General features: G+C 34.0%; 1 protein-coding gene across 4 annotated transcripts in view; it reads right to left on the reverse strand.

Annotated features, from left to right (window-relative positions):
- mgat4c (mgat4 family member C) overlaps window positions 1-14756 on the reverse strand; it is a 132025-nt gene that overhangs the window by 77521 nt on the left and 39748 nt on the right. The gene's annotated exons all lie outside the window — the stretch shown is intronic.

Raw genomic sequence — 14756 nt, forward strand, 5'->3', positions numbered from 1 at the left:
AATAAAAATAAACAAACAAATAAACATGATTCAAGATGGCACACAAAAGAAATGTTACACTTATTTATAATTTATAAAGGTACCTATAAGTAATTAGAAATGCAATATTTAGATAGAAATAGTTTAGCGTATTTATAATAATAATTATTTTACTCAATATTTGTGTTCTACAGTTATATGCTTAGTAAGCACTAAGCACATAACCTTCCAGGTATTTTTTTGTTTATTTTTCTCATAGGGATTTTAATTAATAAATAAATAAATCATTAACCAAACCAATCAGCTACAAACAGACAAATATATATGTAAAATATTACAGGTTCAATGTAATTTAGAATGCTGTCTTACAATATAACTTCCATTGTAATCAGCAGGCAGCAAGAAAGCTCACTATGTTTTGCAGCAAAGCCCCTGTGTTTTTCCAGCCTGTGGAAAAAACAATCCATTCATGTCCTTTTGAGCTCTATATAAATCTCTATAAAACAGATCTCTACAAGAAGTATATAAACCTCACATGTTGTACTCCTACATGCCAATCAGAGCAGAAACATACCCAACATGACCTTCGGGGTTTGATCTCAAAAAGAATCCGCACACATGTTAGCAGAAAAACACAACAACATATGTCGGGCTATAATAGAGATTGAGGGAGTCTATACAATAGCCACGGCGAAAGTAAATGTGTGCCAGCACTGGGAAATAAGGTCACAGAGCTGATTGCTGAGAGGCACAGATAACCCTGAGCTGCACGGTCAGAGTTCCTCATTTAAAGCGCTACCGCTGGCTCCGCAGACGAGCCAAACTGTGAATAAGAGCACGAGCGGTGATTTTAAACAATGACGCCTCATCCAGGTAAACGTGCAGCACCCTCCCACCAACCAGGACATATAGCTGAACTTGAGAATGCGATAATGATGTGAAGACTAACACGTTTGTCTAAGACAAAGGAGAAGATAAGTCTTTTTGTTTTTCCTAAGGAAACGGGTAGATACTATGAATATTTATAATTCAGTGTGTGTGAGCTTGTAATGATTTATTATATCAGTAAAACCTATTATAATGTAAGACAATGATGTGAATGAGAAGGGAGCTGTCCATGGTGCTGATCATTAAGCTGCAATTTACAGTATATCTCATTTAGTGAGTATGTTCTGAATTAGTCTATTGCTTTCTAAGTGATTAAAAAGATATAGAAAGGCTATTGAAATTAATGAATTTTTGACTTGAATGTAAGTGGATATAAAGAACCATTCATTTTACACTTAATCACAGATTTGAACGCAAGAGCTCTGTTCCAAAACATAATGAGCGGCTGTCTAACACAGCATCATGGAACCTCATAAGAACAATTCGGAATGGCTCTGCACACAAGACTCAACACACATTCAAAGGGAACTCGGGAAATAAGACTTGTATGGCTTAATATAACATAAATGATGTCTTTTACTGAAATATGTAGTGGAAAACCCATGAAAGATTTATGTTATTTAAAAAAATCCACATTGGTTATACATATGTGACCTTGGAACACAAAACCAGTCATAAGGGTCAACTTTTCGAAATAGAGATTTATACATCATTTCTATTTTTACCGCAACACGGTTTATTTAATGGTTTATTTATGATCTGCTTTTCTCTTGACTCGTGAATTATCTTAGGTTTATATTTTCACTGAGCATTCTGAGATTATCTTCTCTATGAAAGATGCATGTTTGGCTAAAACAAGCTATGAGGTAACATTGCTTACCTTTTGGAACAGCTTATGCATCAGAAGCGACCCTATTCCATGATGCCTTAAAATGCCTCAGGTTTAGAAAGAGAAAGTCTTTTTGATAGTTACTGGCTTTAGGATATTTCCACAGCAGGTTCAAGTACAGTGTAGTCTATTTTTGAAACATTCTGCGGTACATGTTCTCATTGCACTGTATGAAGCCTCACATCGAGTTCAAGTAGAGAAAAACTTGTGTGACTTGTTAGCAGAACGGTTCTGACCCAATTAACTGTCTTTGTTTGATAAAGCAGCACTGACCTCTGTTTACACACTCATTTTCCCCTGATTTGTTTTCACACAGTATGGCTTTAATTAGCATTGGACCTTGCTTCGGGGAATTTGCAAATCCATATGGATATTTGCCCAGTGTGTAGTAAGGACAACATCATCCTATCTATTCCTTTTCGAGTAGCCGGATAGTTTAAATCACTTTGCAATTTTTTTATGAGCTCTCTGTTTACATTGCCCTAGAGGGAGATTGTTTTATTATTTTCAGCCAACTAAGAAAAACTGCAACTTTGGGAAAAAAAAAAAATCTTTCTGTAATAATTTGTACAGTGTAGTTGCTCATTGCATCCAATAGATTTATAATCATTACAGCATTTAGGTTTCATGATAACTGTGTAATTTTGCAGTTCCGTATTCACACATCTGAAGGTTGGTCATGATGGCGCTATTTAATGTACAGTAAGATTTCTACATCTACCAGTGGCAAACTACAACTCTAGAAAAATGCTGGGTTCAAGCCTGTTGGGAATTTTATTGGGCTGTTTTTAATATTTTTACCCAGGTGCTGGGATATATATGTTTTAACCCAAATGCTGGGTTCAACTTGTAGGGTCATTTTATTGGGTTATTTTTTACCCAGGTGCTGGGTAGTTTTTCTGTAACTAAGTTGCTGGGTCATTTTTAACACTGGGTTATTTTTTTCTACCCAACCACTGGGTTAAGCCTGTCTCTGACAAAACAACCCAGCTGCTGAGTTACAGTCAGAGCGTGGGCTGTTTGAGTCCTCTACAGGAGAGACTGGTTCTTAGCCCCATTTGGTGCGCTTCTTCAGCAAAATAAAGGTTTGTACATATTTTATTTCATTTATAAAGTTTTACTGTGTTGTAAATTGTATTATTTTATGCAACACAACATAAGGATGAGATGTCAGTCAGCTGCATCACTTTGCATGATGGAAACGCCTTTTGCCTTACATGAAATAAAGTATAGTGCTGAGTTTAATTTAATTTGATGTTAAAATTGTGTTTGTTTGTGGGCAGGTTTTGGAGTCAGTCACGGCATCTTTTAGCTGTTGAATACACTAAAATTAAAATGCTACTTTTAAATGTTACATTTTTAATGTCTAAAATGCTTGTTAAACAAGTTTAAATGTATGTAATATTGTAAAATATGCTGTATTCACCCAAATAAATTCAGTTTGTCTTGTATTTTGTCCATGTGTTCCTGCTTAATAATAAATGTTAATCTTATGATTATTGCTGTTGCCTCTAGTAATTCTGTGTGTGTTTTTTATAAATTCCAGAACATTTTAAGCCAGCAATATAATAGTTTTTAAACAATAGTTGACTTAAATAAAATAACATAGCAATTTTGGTAAAATCATTTAACCCAACCAGCTGGGTCAAAATAACCCAGCATGTGTTCTGTCCAATATTTTCCCAGCACTGAGGCCAAATAACCTAAGTTGGGTTGTTTTTAACCCAGCATTTTTTAGAGTGTAGCAACAAAAGTGGCTAACCAGTCAAAAATGAATACTTTAAAATAGAAAAATGAAAAATTTACTAACCCTCAGGCCATCCAAGATGCTGATTTTTGAGTTTTTTCATCAGAACAGATTTGGATAAATACATCACTTGCTCACCAATAGATCATTCACAGTTAAAGGGTGCCATCAGAATGAGATTCAAAACAGATGATAAAAAATATAACATTAATTCACAAGTAATCCATGCAACTTCAAACCATCAATAAATGTCTTTTGAAGCTCAAATTTGCATGGCTGTAATAAACAAATTAATCATTAATCAAAACATTTTTAGCTTTAAAATGTTGCTTCCTCCTAAAATTTGAGTCCTACACCCACAACATTGCTTGCTTGAGTGAAAAAGTTGTGAGAAAAATATGCACAGATAAAAAACACCATTTACAAGCATTACCAGCCCAGAACAGTATCCAACAGATATGTTTATTAAACAAACTTACAAACATGCACTGGAGTCATGTGGATTACTTGTGGATGTGATGCTTTTATCAGCTGTTTGGACTCTCATTCTGACGGCACCCATTCACTGTAGAGGATCTATTGTTGAGAAAGTGATGTAATGCTAAATTTCCTCAAATCTGAAGAAACCAAATCAAATTCCAACAAACAAACAAAATCATCTTCTGGGTGCACTATCACTTTAAGTGAGCAATATCGTTTGTTAATGTTACCAGACCTGAACAAATTCTCTTCTGAGTTTTAGGACTACACACTGAACAGCTATATAGTCTACAGTACATTGTGACAGTAAAATAAAAATAAAAAACCCTAGCAATTTAGCTTTTGGTTGCTCTACACTGCTACTTGTCGGAAAAGGTGGCTTGTTACTGGAAAAGTTTCACTATTTTGAAAATATCTGAGATACTGTCACTCCGAAAAATGTAGTTACGTTAGCAGAGCTAATGCGATGCTACATCTCAACACTGCTTTAGACTAAGCCAAGCATTTCTAATAATTATGTTTGTTCTGAGTTCCAATTTACAGGTTAGTCTTTCAAGAACTTTGCTGCTTTTATGACAAAACCAGAACTGCATATCTGCCATATATAAACAGAACTTAGTTTCCTTTTCCAATTCTGCTCCCTGCAAACTCTACAAAGCAATGATGTTTGGAAGATTACAGATGAACAGAGAATCCTTTCTTGTGTCCTCTGCTATTGTTTTAGATAGGAAATAGCATTTTCACACGTCTCGCTCTTCTTTCTCTCTCTCTCTGTGATGGATACCTGTTTCAGCCTGTAGATTTCCTTGTGACAGCATGCTCTCCCACCACTGATGAAACTGAAGGAACTTTCTCAAGCTGTCAAAGATTTCCCTCTATCTCACATAACTGACAGGCAAACCGTCATTACAGACTCTCACTCTCTCTCTCGTTCAATTCTCTCGTGTGCGCACACACACAAATACAAAAATCAGAGATAGGTCTGCTGTCAAATTGGGACTAAGGCTGATTTCCTTTGGAAAGAGGGAAAAGAAAAAGGCTTTTACAGAGCGCTGAACTTTACTAAAGAGAGTACAAAAGAAAAAGGTGCATAATGTTATCTGCTGTGTTCTCAGAACAATTATTTGTCAGCTTTGTTGCTGACCCTTTCTTTTGTAAAATGCACATGCAGGATGTTTTTAAAAGGCAAGTTAAAATAAATGACCATGATGTGGCTTTCATTTCAGGTGCAATCACATTTGTACATAGAATTAGTGAACATGTTAATCTATAATGAAGATGCAAAGTCAATAGCATATTCATGTTAGACTGAGGTTGAGGTTAGATGGTTGCACATGAATTATAAATGGCATGAAAAGAGTTTCTGGAGATCTGAGCACACTGTGGGAATGCCATGTGTCTGTTTTATGGATTCTGTTAATAAAGGCTTGCCCACAGAGATGCAACATATACAGCAGATCGATAGAATTCTAAGACATGCAGCCAATAAGCAAGTGCCACACAAAGCAAGACAGATAAAGGCAGGCAAAGTCAATATGACTGTAAATACATCCAGCTGCACTCACTTATATGGCTTATCCTATGTGTTATTACTGCCGGGGGCTTTCTGCACAAATAAAATTGTCATGCATTTGAGATTGAAAAAAAAAAATAAGGCAAACATTGTGGTTAAAATTCATAATGTGAGGGAATTAAGGCCAACGAAAGCTCGCACTAAGTCACGAGCGCAACGTCAGACCTGTAGAGAGAAAAACCATTGATTTTTCACAGAAGTGCCAGTTCATCACTCTGGGAGACACTTGCGATCGATTCCTCCTTTCATTTGTTTGTGATTTTGTTAGTTTCAAAGCTGGTCTCAATGATAAATTTGACCCCTTGGCGCACATCTAAAAATGAGAAATGCCCAGATGAAGAGATAGGGGGATGAAAGTATGCAAATGTGTATGAGTTATTTACTTTTAATAGTCCTTGGGTGCATGAAAGCAACTTAGAGTTTGAAAAACTGATGCAAGATTTTAAACTACATCAAAATGTTTTTTTAAGAAATTAAAGGGATAGTTCATCCAAAAATGAAATTTCTGTCAGTAATTACTCACCCTCCTTTCATTCCAAAACTGGAAGACCTTTGTTCATCTTCAGAACGCAAATTAAGATATTTGATGAAATCTGAGAGCTTTCTAACCCTGCATAGACGTTTCATGAATGCGCATCAAAGACTGAGACGGAGGAGAGTTGAATAAATCATTATTTTTGTTTTCTTTGCACACAAAAAGTATTCTCAACTTCATGAAATTAAGGTTGAACTGCAGATGTCACATGGACTATTTTCACAATGTCCTTACTACCTTTCCGGGCCTTGAAAGTGGTAGTTGCGTTGGTATGTAGGGTGAGAAAGCTCTCAGATTTCATCAAAAATGTCTTAATTTGTATTCCAAAGCTAAGCCAAGGTCTTACAAGTTTGGAATGACAGGGTTCGTACAGACTGTAAAAATGAAATTCTTTCAAGGACTTTTCAAGGGCTACTTTTTTTGGATTTTCAAGTACTTCAAGCAGAGATCTCACTTATTAATGTCTTCTCTTTCGAAAAAAAAAAAAAAAGATAAATTGACAAATAAAAATATACTAATAAAAATAAACGGGAAACATAAAGTGAAGCACGTGCAAAGTATTACTACTAAAGTAGTACAAAGTATACTACACTTTTTTCTATATACTACTTTTTTTTTATTTTTCTTAAGGAATTTGTATTTGTGTTTACTTGCTTTCTTTTTTCTTTAGTTTTTACAACTATACTGCCTTAATTGTTTGATGTTTTCTACGGTTTAAACTGCTTCAAAATCCTGATCTGAAACAAATAATTCACCATACGCTCTCCAATGCCCCAAACTGAATTAAATGATTCACAAACCTGCACTATAGTCCTGATCTGAATCAAAAGATTCGCAATACGTGATTTGAAATCCTAATGTGTGACCAAAAAAAAACAAAAAAACACATAATTTATAATTCAAGCAGTTTTCTAATACCTCTTTAGGAATATTGCTATTTTCACGGGTTTTCCAGGACTTAAATTTGAAAAAAAAAAATCAAATTCAAGCACTTCAATCATATTAAGTACCTTGTACGAACCCTGTAATTAATGACAGAGTTTTCATTTTTGGGTAAACTATCCCTTTAACACTTTTACTCAGCAAGGATGCGTTAAATTGTTTGACATTACAGACATTTATAATGTTACAAATGATTCTATTTCAAATAAATTCTGTTTATCTGTAAAAATGTTTACATAAATTAAACAGTACAACTGTTTGAAACAGTTTTGTTTGATAATAATAAGAAATGTTTCTAATATGCACTAAAACAGCATATTAGAATGATTTCTGAATGATTATGTGACACTGAAGTGAAGACTGGAAAAGAGCACTTTCATAAACATTTTGTAAATAGATGGAAAAATACAGTTGAATGAATGACTTTACTCGCTAGCAAATTTCTGCCTCCTGCTTGCTACATCAATTCAAACTCAAGAATCTAAAAAGCATTCTCAATTTAATTCTAAATAGTACACAAGCCTGCGATATACATTTAACCATTGTGATACATTCCATTAACATCAAACAAAACGAAACTGTTCTAAAGCACATCCCACAGTGCAGCCAGTGTACAGTCTATTACCTTCAGTGGGCACTTTCATCTGAATCCTGTCTTTAATCATTTCCCAGCATCCTTTGAGCCTTGTGGGAAGTAAACGAGGGGGATGTATCCAGAAACCCCTCTTTCCCCTTCTACAGCAAAGAAAGAGGCGAACCTATGACCTCGACCCACCGCTCCAGCTGCTATTAAAAAGCCTCCAGTATCTTGGGTAAAAGCTAATGCAGCTTCAAAGGATGTAGGCAGTATGGAAGACTAAAAGGGACCACTGACTGTGACACCTATCTGAGAAAAAACAACGCTTCTGCTGTCTGATTAATCTGGATTTAGATGAATCAACCTTAAAAGGAGGATTTCATCTCAGGAATGATAATGGTGAAGCAATTTGATTTTGTGTGTTCTGTGGTACTAAGATAAATCTGGTCAAATCGAAAACATTTAATCCGGAATGGACTAATATTTACTTTTACTGTAATTACACCTTTCATAATTTTTAATAAACCCAAAATGTGCCTCAGTTCCTGCGTGGCATCCAATAGGCAAGGCTTGCCTATCCCTCCCGATCCCTCTCCCCAGGCCTTTAAAATACTATTAATACCTAATGGGCTTTCTCATTAGATGCCCTTCCAAACATGTTCTGGCCATTATGAGCTCCATTTACTGTCGGGCCTCATGCCTGCATGAACAAATTCGAGTCGTCTGCCTTCTCCTGTTCCCTCTGCGCGTAGCAAACATCTAATACGGGCACGAACGGCCCCAATCGTGAGAGACTTCCTGTTTGAGTGTCTGTGTATCTGTAGCCCAGCTACTTGTTGTTTTTAGTGTAGAGAACAGACAAAGCTGTAAGAGGAGTTCACATCTATCACGTCTTTGCTCCGCAGGAAAGCTTAGGGAATCCCTTGCAACTGTTACTGTAAGTAAAGAGCAGCCTCAGACTCTAATATTACACACCGCTTGGCCTTGAAATACATTAACAGTACATACAGGCACATAGATATATTGAGAGAAAGGCTCTATGAAAGGCTTACAAATCGACAAGGCTTCTTTTTATATATTGTACTTGCTTGCAATAAAATCTACACTTGGAATAAGAATTAAAAACCCTTATGCTCACCAATGCTGCAGCGATACAGAAAATACAGTTTAAAAAACAGTACTATCATGAAATATTACTGTTTAAAAGAGCTGTTTTCTATCTTAAAAAAATGATTTATTCCTGTTAATACTTTTATTTGCATTAAACTGATCAAATGTCAGTAAAGAGGTTTATAATGTTACATTTTTTATATACACTACCAGTCAAAAGTTTTTGAACAGTAAGATTTCATCAATCCTGCATTTATTTGATACAAAGTACAGCAAAAACAGTAAAATGTTTTTTATTTGAATATATTTTAAAATGTAATTTATTCCTGTGATTTCAAAGCTGAATTTTTAGCATCATTACTCCAGTCACATGATCCTTCAGAAATCTTTCTAATATTTTGATTTGCTGCTCAAAAACATTTAGTATTATTGTTATCAATATTTGAAACAGCTGAGAACATTTTTAAGGATTTTTTGGGTAGAAATTAACACTTTTATTTAGCTAATTTAATTTTATTTAGCTTTATTTACTTAATGTTACACAAGATTTCTATTTCAGATAAATGCTGTTCTTCTGAACTTTCTATTTATCAAATAAACTTTAAAAAATTAGCTGTTTTCAACATCATAATAATATTATTATTAGAATAATTTCTGAAGGATCATGTGACATGAGGACTGGAGTAATGATGCTAAAAAGTGAAATCACAGGAAAAAAATTACATTTTAAAATATATTCAAATAAAAAACAGTTATTTTAAATAGTAATAATATTTAAGTATTTTACTGTTTTTGCTGCACTTTCAATCAAATAAATGCAGGCTGGGTGAGCAGAAGAGACTTATTTAAAAAAAAAAAAAACATGAAATGCTGTAGTTCAGCATTGATAATAATAATAGTAACCAGTATAAATAATAATGATAAAAAATAAAATGATTTCCGAAGAATCATGAAGCAATCACTGCTGCTGAATAATTAGTTTTGCTAGCACAGGAATAAAAAAAATATATTTTTACATTTTAAAATATAATAAAAAAGGAAAGATATTCTAAATTGTAATAATATTTCACAATATTAATTGTCACTGTATTTTGATCAAATAAATGCAGTCTTGGTAAGCATAAGAAACTGCTTTTAAAAACATGACAAAGATCCACAAAAGAAAGAACACTTATTCTGAATGTTTGAAAAGTAGTGTATTTATGAAATATAAATTGCTGCGTTTCAGAAGTTGTTTCTTGCCAAATGTATTTAAATATTCATTACAACATTTGAATTTTCAGCTCTTGTGTAATTGCAAATGCACTATCATTTGCATTTGATTTGGCACTTTCTGCCAATCCATTGCAGTCACATATTGAGGACATCCGTCCAGGATGATGTCTTTTTAAAAGCTGTTATTTGGCAAAGCAAAATTGCACTCTTGCACTTAAACTTTCATCCAACAAATGTTGTTTTATTGAGGAAAAAAAATCACCAGAATCATTTAAAATGATTTCCAATGTACTCAAAATGAAACTAGTTCTAAATTGTATGGGGATAGGGAATGGTAGTAAGATTAATATTCAGTATTCTGACAAGCATGCAAATCAAGTCGAGGCAAATTTTATTTGTATGGTGTGTTTACAATACACACTGTTCATAATATGTTAATGCCTTACAAGCAATCAAGCATTGAGCTATGCTATATTTTATCTACCACTCTATCTGAGTATACTGTATTTATGTCAATAAAGTTGGACATACTTTGGAAGCATGCATGGAAAAGAGGTTATTTTTGTTTCTTTGTGCATAAAAAGTATTCTCGTAGCTTCATAAAATTAAGATTGAACCACTAATGTAACATGGACTCTTTTAATGATGTCTTACTACCTTTTTGAAACTTGAACGTGTCAATTGCATTGCTGTCTATACAGGGTCAGAAAGCTCTCGTATTTCATCAAAAATATCTTAATTTGTGTTCTGAAGATGAATGAAGGTCTTACTGGTTTGGAATGACATGAAGGTGAGTAATTCATGTCAGAATTTTCACTTTTGGGTGAACTATGTCTTTAAGAACTGAGGTGAAACTGACACTTTCAGTGATGGACCACAAACACACCAACTAAAACTGGTCAATCGCTCTGAGCCATTTAATGACCCGTCCCATAAATCCTCTTTCTAAGGAAAATAGCGAGTAATTAACATAGTGAGTGGATTACACGACTGCACTGACTTGTGGATTAATTTGCACTGTTATTCCTAACATCTCCAAGCTACAATGACTGGGGCTCTTTTTAATGGGCAGTTTCCACTCGGCAAGCACATAGAACGAGACCGAAAATTGCTGGGTGATAAAATTACTAATCATAAAGCTAACTATTAGAGCAGATGAGCCTCTTCCTGAAATGGCTTTGATTTTTGAGGATTGAAAAGACAGATCAATGCCTAATTGACAACAACAATGGATCAGCATGGGAACTACTGTGAACGGCACTTCACTGAAGCCGATCAACTCGTACAGCCACTCGCTCAAAACCACTCTGAGAGAATACACACACACACACACACAAAATGACATAAACACACACACGCTTGCCTTACGGCACTGTTTCCTCTGGTGACAAGTATATCAGCGTAGTGTGAGAGGGACGAGTGCCAGGCTAAAAGGTTCTGGCAGGCCTCCTCCGTGCAGACGTGCCGTTTCAACCCTTATTTTCCTTCTCGCATCTCATCTCCACCTTTTTGAGAGTGAGCACATATGATAATGTCCAGTCCTTGACATCTCACTGTGTCAAACAGTGAAAGGCACAATCAATTAGCACTTTCAAATAGCTGCAAAATGGCAAAAAGCTGCCTCATTTGACATTTGATAATGAATAATTTAAGGTTAAAAATATTTTAAAAGATGAAGATTAACTATTAAAGACAACAAAGCATCTGCCCCGTGAACTGACATTAAAAACAAGAAACTGCAAGCACTTTTTTTTTTGAGGTACAAGTGACAGTTGACGATGTCCAAAATAAAACAAAATTTAAAAAAAAGATAAAATAAGTACAATTACATTACATTAAATTAGCAAGCATAAGAAACTTCTTTCAAAAACTGCTGTCGATGTCCAAGATAAAACAATATTAAATATGTATATTTATTTTATATATAAAATAAAATTCATTTAAACAACATCCTTAAATAAGAGTAATTTGTTTATTTAATAAACCAAGCAAAGTGACAGCCAGTGAATCCTTTATAAATAAATATCTTCCTTAAATAAGAGTACTTTCTTATTTAATAAACCAAGCAAAATTCCTGACATGACAGCCAGTGAATCCTATGTAAATAAAATGAAATGAAATAAAACAAGAACATCCTGAAATAAGAGTAATTTCTCATTTAATTAACCAAGCAAAATTTCTGACATGACAGCAGTGAGTCTTATGTAAATAAAATAAAAACTATAAAAAATAAAATAAAATAAAAATAAAATAACATAAAATAACAACATCCTTAAATAATTTCTTATTTAATAAACCAAGCTAAATTTCTGACATGACAGCCAGTGAATCCTATGTAAATAAAATAAAAATTAGAAAAAAATAAAAATAAAACAAAGAACAACATCCTTAAATAAAAGTTATTTCTTATTTAATAAACCAAGCAACATTTCTGACATGACAGACAGTGAATCCTATGTAAATAAAATAAAAATAAAATAAAATACAATAAAATAAAAAAATAACATCCTTAAATAAGAGTAAAAATAAAATAAAATAAAAATTATTTCTTGTTGAATAAACCAAGCAGTGAATCCTATGTAAATAAAATAAAAATTTAAAATGTAAAATCATTAAAATAAGTGTTAAATAAAATACAAAATATTTCAGAATTGTAATAATTTCTTACTTAATAAACCAAAATGTTGCATTGATAAAAGCAGCTATGAAAATATGAATGGTGCTCCAAAAATATATTTGAATTAAAAATCTGAGTGGGTAAGAATAGACCTGATGTTTCTGATTTCAAGAACCTATCAGTTGCCCACCTTGTTCCTGTGCTCACACATGTTCTCGCTCCATTATAAACTGTTCCACACTCCCTATCTCTGGCTGGAAAGGCATCATCGGCTATCTGGCCAATCATTTTTTATGCTTTGCCTCTGATGGCGATACAATCTTTAATCCAGTACTAGCCAACTCGTCCTCGCATCGCTCATGCACCCTGGCAGGGGCCGAATGAGCAGAGCGCCTATCTCTGTACCTTAATAATCATCCAGCGTCCGAGTCCCTCTCATATCAGAACGGAACTTTACCTTGGCGTGAGGGTTGGATCTGAACCGCAAAGTGTGTGGCGGCGTATACAGATAGGAATAGACGTGATTAAAATGTAGCTACTTCACGCCAATAGGTCCTTGGGCATCAGAAAGGTACTTTGAATGAAAGCTAATGTGGAAACATCATGATAGTTTAATAATAGTATACAAATATTATATTGTTAATACTAATATATCAGAGGTGTTTCCTCTGAGAAGGCAAAAGGAGGCAGTGCCTTCTCAAAATATTGGATGACAAAGAAAATAAGTAGTGGAAAAATAAAACAATGCCAATATTGCAAAATATAACATTAAAAAGTGCATAAATCACTTGTTTTTCTAAAAATTGTTACATTACGGCGGGAGTCCACGTTTCTCTCTCGTCTTCCCTGAGCCCATTTACTTTTAACAGAGGCCTCTAAAGTGTGCAGTGAGTTTGGTGGGGGGTAACTGAGAATGAATGGGGAATAAACACATGAGAGGAGGCAATGCATTCATCGCAATATGATTGGATATGACTGGTTATGTTGGACTGTGATTGGTTCATGTGATAAACCCCGCCTTGTGTTTGTGCGCATTCCGCATTTGCGAATCAGTCTGAATGAACAATATAATTGTGTTAATGGGAAGACCAATTTAAAAAAAACAACTCACACACTTTGTTATGCCAAAATAAGACTTAAAATGGCCTGAAAACATGATCTGTGGGAGTTTTTAGTGAGTAATCAGCTTTCAAGTAAATCTCTGTGTCTATGAGCAATATTTACCAAGCTTTGATGACTGATTATCTGAAATATTCAAAAATAGTAAAAAGTTGACTATTAAAAAAAAATAGCTAAACATAAGTTCACAAATAAAATATTAAATAAATTGTTTAAATTGTTACTGCCTACTAAATAAATGGAATTAATGCTTAAAAACACTAACTTCATTAGATTCATATTTGGCTTTAATAGAGAGAATATTAATTACACTGTTAATGTAAAAATATAAAATAGATTTTTCTTTCTAATAGTGTACAGTAAGTAATGTTTATTTGTTACTTAACCAAAAAATGTGACTGAGACAAGAAAAAAAAAACTTTCAGGACTTTGCCTCCTCATTTCAGAACACCACCACACACCACTGCAATTTACATATACAAAATATACATATATAAATATATATTATACATATATAAAAACACAACTTTTCACATTTTTGGTGTTAGAATGATTCCTTTTTTTTTTTTTTTAAAGAAATTCCTACTTTTATTTAGCCAGGATATGTTAAATTGATCAAAAGTGATAGTAAAGGCTTTGAAATCAGTTCCCAATAAATGCTATTTTTTTTCATTCATCAAAGGATCGAAGCATGTCTGTATTATATGGCCAGTTGCATTTTATACCTGCCTACTTCAACCCCAAGGAAGAAACCCCTGACCCACCAATTGAGAATCAGCAGCATGAAATGCTACATCGCAATGACCAACATTTAATCTTCGGCATAACCCTTCTGCGTTTTCCGATGCACAGGTTGTAGCGCTGCCGCCTGCCTGCAAGACTGTGAGAGCCCTATAAAAAATGCTCTTTGAAAATCAATAGGCTCTCAGCAGAGCATGAAAAAGCAGAATCACCATAACCTTAAATTTATTTGTTCATTGCTTTATGTGGCTATTCCAGTGACCTAATGCGCTTAAATTTAGTATTCCAGCCCCAAGCAACTCCTCCAATAAAACATTCGGAGCCGTGCTCTTCAGAACAAGTTT

This window comes from Labeo rohita, chromosome 18 (genome assembly GCF_022985175.1).
Source record: "Labeo rohita strain BAU-BD-2019 chromosome 18, IGBB_LRoh.1.0, whole genome shotgun sequence".
In the NCBI taxonomy this organism is placed as follows: domain Eukaryota; kingdom Metazoa; phylum Chordata; class Actinopteri; order Cypriniformes; family Cyprinidae; genus Labeo; species Labeo rohita.